Source organism: Notothenia coriiceps, unplaced genomic scaffold (assembly GCF_000735185.1).
Source record: "Notothenia coriiceps isolate Sejong01 unplaced genomic scaffold, NC01 NC01_scaffold00033383, whole genome shotgun sequence".
Classification (NCBI taxonomy): Eukaryota; Metazoa; Chordata; class Actinopteri; order Perciformes; family Nototheniidae; genus Notothenia; species Notothenia coriiceps.
The window spans coordinates 85,159-91,227 of record NW_011366084.1 but is presented as its reverse complement, the minus strand read 5'-3'; positions in this window follow the sequence as shown (position 1 = coordinate 91,227).

Here is a 6,069-nt window from a genome sequence, read left to right as displayed (position 1 = left end):
ATGCTTTTATATTAATAAGATTTTCCATGTGTAATGTTTATTTTGTGTGGGAAAATTGGTGAGATCATCCATAAACCTTTGCTTATGTAGAATATTGGTTTGGTTTTTGCTTCTTTTGATAAAGAAACATCCAACTTCATCCTGCGTGAAACCCCTTTCCATTTTTATAACACGCATTCACCTGAAGCTAAATAAAGTGCTAAGGTGACTTGTAAAAGCTTCACAAAAATATATTTCTAAGGAACTCCATACATGGTTTAAAATGTTATTTCATTTGTCATTTTCTTTGGAAACAATAAACAAACTGACTTCCCAATTAAATTTGAGAGTTTGTCAAAAAGGGAGAGATTTAACATTACATTGTCAGTAGACTTTGGATAAAGGAGAAAATTAAAAGTCGTACTGCCTCCAGTGAACTGTCAGTGTTCCAGGTGTCTACATGTCCAGACTTTTTCAATGCGATGGAGTCACAACCATGCATGATGCAGTCAGGGTAATGTACAGGTGTGTAGGTTAGCAATGGTGCTGGAGGTAGGGGGGTGGGGGGCAGGGGTTACATGTACAACCACCACTGCCTGATTAGGCTTCGCGGCTGAAGTAACCTTCAAAGTTTTGTGACTGTATTTTGTTCTGATGCCATTTCAGTAAAAACCATGATGACAAACTACTACACCAACACAACAATTAAATAACAATACCAACCACACCCTGTTGCAGCTGGTCATTACTTATGAAAACGTTTCCACAATAGCCCACATGCTGGGTTAGTTTTCTAATGCAAACCTCCTAGAAAAAGTATTTCAACACTGCAGTTCCTTTTTGGCTCTATATACTTCGAATTCGCACTGGAAATTAACTTTCTGGTTGTGCACAACTCAATTTTCAACAAGAAACTATATTGCAACGGGCTCATACCAGTCCCAAAGACAAATCAGGCCAGGGATGCCTTCCAATCTTCCAACGCCCATTCCGACATCTGTTGCCCATGCTCGAACCACACCCATCTTCAGCCTTCATTCTACGTTCACCTACATATCCATAAATTGGCGTGAATGAATAATGCGTTTCTGATGCCACACATAAGGACTCACAGGGTGAAAACAACACCAGGGTCATTGTAGCTGCAAGTGGTTGCACAATATCACAGCTCAAAATGCACTCTGTGACCAAATGGTTGTGAAAAACTGTTAACGGCTAAGAAAACATCCGGTCTTTTTCCAGTAGAAACAACTTTGTGTATGTGAAAGCTTTGTGCAAACAGATTTATTTCCTGGCCCTCGCAGAAGAGAGGCGTACAGCCTCCATATGGTATGGTTTACACCGGGGAGGAACGTGTGTTCTTTGAAAATAGCTTCCATTAAACGCATTCCTTGTTAACAGCCGATAATGGCATGCTATAGATCGCAGCTCTCCAGTGAGGTGACACTTCACTCAGGTGTGTTTCCTGCTTAGTACGCCAGAAAGATAATTTTTTTCTGGAGACAGAAGCAACTCGTTTCTTGAACGCCAAGAAACAGTCAAAGCAGCTCATCCTCTCAGGCATTTATTCATCGCAAATGTGTAGCAGGTGATGACCTTTTCAAACATGTCCTTTCCCCAACACAAACACCAAGGAAGAGAGGCAAAGATAGAGAGAGTGAAACAGCGTTTAAGTGTGTGAGGCTGACATGTTTGAGGTCAACTGGGTCATTTTATTACACACAAAACCATCAGTTATAACCACCTCTACTGCTAGTTTGTAGCTTTATTGCAGTGTCTTCAAGGCAAGCTGGAGAGAGAGGCAGTTATTTGTTGTCTCCCAGCCTGAGGGATGAGAGGGATTCTCCACACTTTACGTAATCTGTCTCTCTTCATTCAATACATTCAGGCCTTTGTCTTTAACTCTAGATGCTTATCCATAATGTGATGAGTGCAGTGATAACTAGATAAACAAGCTCTCGTGATCAAGATGCCCTTTGTACCAAAGATCTGACACAATTTCGCCTGTTAAATTGGTGACTAAAGCCTGATAACCTATGTGTGCGGTTCAAATAAACACATGCAGGAAAGTGAAATGTGAGCTGACAACATCACAATTGTTTTGTCACTGCCCTCTGATGGCACAGTGTCAGACAGAGTGGGAAATGCGTGAAAAGAGACACCTCTTCTACACCTCAGAATTGCTGAAGGAGCTAAAAATAATCCTGTTCGAGCAAGGAAGCAGAGAGCAGCACGACGTCAAGAAAGATGAGCCGATTTGGGAATGATCAGCTGTGGATCTTGTGGAATCAGGCAGAGGGATAAAAGGTGATGATGATATTCCTGTTACCATGTGTCCTCTCTGTTTGTCCACAAAGCAAACACTTTCAGAGCCATTCAATTATCAGGACTAGAACACATCAGCGGACTAAGAGCGGGACAACAAAGCCAAACCAAAACGTATTTTTTTCGCTTGCTAATGCTACTTTATTGAATAACACTAACGCTAAGGGCATAGAAAATAAAAGACATATTGTGTGCTGTATACTAATATTTCATTCCTCTAAATTGTTATTTTCAGTTGATCAAAAGAAGCATCTCTGAGACAAAGTCCCTCTGTTACAAGGTTGATGACCCCATCAGCGTACTGTATGTTGGCCCTGAGCAAGCGCAAACATATGCAAATAGACATGACAAAAACGAAATCATGACCATGTTTTCTTCAATATGGCAACACATATACTGTACAGCATAAAGAAATGCGCTCCAGATAGAAGGACAGAACAAAAAGATCCCACATTATCATGCAAATAGAGAAACACTGCCTACCTGAAAGAAGATGTAATCAGAAAAGAAAATGTAAAAATACTAAATCCACTCCGGTCACTACTTCTAATAGGAATGTGTTTTTGTATTGGTTAGTTTCCTGTATGTGCAGCGCCTCTCTTTATTACGAACAAGTTGTCAAATAGGTGATTTGTTTCTCTATTTGCCATTGTATAATCTCTTTTTGTGTCTAATGTATTGGTTTGTGCTCTCAGGGCCACCGTACACTTGACTCAGGCCATTAACACTGTGATTCACCCAGCACACCTGGAGGATGATGGGAATTCAACATTCCTACCAGCGACCCCTGACCTCCTGCTCGCCTCACAGACACATTTCTCCTCTCTGTATCACCAGAAGCTGTGTTCTTCCTCACACTCACTGTCATGTTGTTTTTGGATCAAAGCAGTGTTTTCCGACTTTCCTGTTCAAGCATTGTCTAGGGCTGAACCAAATAAAGGATTACATGATTTGTAGGCTAACAGAAAATGAACTGACACTTTTGATAATCGATTATTTGTTGAAGTAATTTACTCAACAAAAATTGTCCAACATCAGCTGGTCCAAGATTTGAGAGTGAAGGTTTTTATAAAAAAAATGTATGGAAAATATTTTGGTATTAGACTGTTGATTGGAAAAAAATAAGCAATTGAATGATTTCAACTTGAGGACAGGAGAATTGTGATGGCCATTTTTATGTATTTATCACATAGCTTTTTATGATAAGCCTATATGACTGAAGGTTTTAATTATGACTTGAATCGCTACATCAAAGCCAACTGGACTTCTTAAAAGAGCAAATGTTTTGCTTTTTTTAGGTAGTGTTAATAAGCTACAAACCTAGTACTGAAATACTATCTCATATAAAGTGTATGGGGAACATTTGCTCAATAACCATTATTCTCTTATTCGATAACTTTGGAAAGAGTACTACCAGTGAGAGTGAACCAAAACAATTAAGTTGCCGTCTGTAAAACAAAACAAAAAAGTCAAAAGAGGCTAAATCAATCAATCAATGTTTATTTATATAGCCCAATATCACAAATGTTACGTTTGTCTCAGTGGAATTCATAGTTTGTACAGAATATCCGTATGAAAATACGACACCCTCTGTCCTTAGACCCTCACATTGTACAAGGAAAAACTTCCGGAGAAAACCCTTTTAGCTCATGGAAGCTAAAATGCTCCCATGTGGGTTTGTCACTAAAACTAAAACATTATAGCAGCTTTTAAGTGATTTAGTCTCCTTTATCTAGGCCAATAGCATTGTATTTGACCAAGAATCTTGACTGTGATAGTTTAATTTATGATAAAAAATTATTGAAATTTGCTTCACAAAAATCTGTGAACCTCACCTCATTCTCACCTATCTAATTGTGATAGTGCTAATACAGGAAGGCAGGAAGGAAGTATCATCATTGTATTTGCTAAGTCAATTTCCTGAGCTCTGTTTCTATCCATCTCCAGCGTGAGCCGAGTGATCAATCTGCAGCTCTGGATATTATATCATGTTACATTGTGAGACAGCATCGATGTGATGTGAAGTCCGCGTGTGATGGTGCAGGATTTGCTGTTGCTGTTTGACGGCACTAAGATGCTCTGAAATAGATTGCCCCTCGGCTATCTGCAACTTCCCTGTCCTCGTCCCGGGACGTCTCTCTCCACTCAGCGCTCGTACCACCACCCCTCCTGGGACAGCAGGGCAGCTGGTGGCGTCTCACTGGGACGGCAGCAGAGACACTCAGAGCACAGTCAGATGTAGTATCAAAGACATCAGGGGCTCCAGGGGGATGATTCCCCCCTGGACACAGAAGCATTCCTCTCCTACCGTTGCACTTACAGTAATCCCCTCTAAGGTTTCCATTCTGCCATGATCGTGTGTGTGTGTGTGTGTGTGTGTGTGTGTGTGTGTGTGTGTGTGTGTGTGTGTGTGTGTGTGTGTGTGTGTGTGTGTGTGTGTGTGTGTGTGTGTGTGTGCGGGGATTTTAGCTTTGTGAATGGTTACATAAATCTTTGCATGCAAGTGTGTGGGTGGGTGATAATGATGTGCAAGCATATGTCTGGGTATACCCAAGATACCTCTCTGTATCTCAATTGTGTGTGTGTATTACAGGAAAACAGTGACTAATGTCTGCCCTCTTCTCTTCCGTAAGCTGATCTGTCCCTGAGGTGAACGAGAAGGCACCGGCTTTATCTCGGCCCAGAGACGCTTCAGAAAACGCTGCAGAGACAAGTGCCTCAAGCCTTTATTATGGCGCGTCCAGGCTTCGCAATCATGAACTCAATGGCACCCAGTAGGCTAAACGGCTGATCCTGATCACATTCTCACGCTGTCGTGAGGTTAACTTGTCGTCCATCACTACAACATCCAAGTGAGATGATCCGTGTAGTGCTCAGACAACACACGCTGAAACTGGTAGTGCAGCATTGCTAATCCTAAACATGGGAATAGTCGAGTGTGAAGGCCACACAGACACACCTTTTAGACCAATGATGCTGATATAGCCATGGTGAGGTGGTAATAAGTGTGCAGAGGCCCAGACGCTGGTATCGGGGTATTGATTGTGGTAATAACATTAGACCAAACACAATTGAGGATGATGATATCCTGCAACCTTTTTGTCCAAATGCAACAAATGCCCTTTTCTTGAATGAGTAGAGCTTTTTCAGTGCAGCAATATTATCTGTGGATATGGATAAGGTCACAGGAGGTGACACTTAATTTACCACTGTCATCATGGGCACAGTGTCTGCTGCATACATAATTAATCGATCCCTGTTTGCTACATTGATAACAGCACAACCCGAGTCCTCACCTTGTCTTTGAATGCTGATTGCGTTCACCTTACTGCTCTCCATAACTGTGAGACACGTAACACACTGGAAGAGAGAAGCAGCAGGAAATAAGTGGATCATATGTGTTTCATTATGAGAACCACTGCAATCTACACATGATAACTCTCGACACTAACACTGGTTGTCACGAGTCTCATATGGGAGACGATGAGGGTTTACAATGAATGATGGTAATATTCTCATCCAAGATGCATTTGGAAGAGCTGCAAGGTAACATGGGAAAATAAAATGTCAAATAGTAAAACTCGGCAAGAGGACACAGCTATCCAGCAAGCATCCGTACATATCCCAAAAAGCTTGAATAATAACAAAGAAAGCAATAGACAAGGGTGAGATATGTTCAGGTTCACCAGCAGAGGGAAGATCTGTTCACACTATTTTTAACTCTGAATCTTAATGAAACACACCCCTAGCGCCCCCATGAGCCCC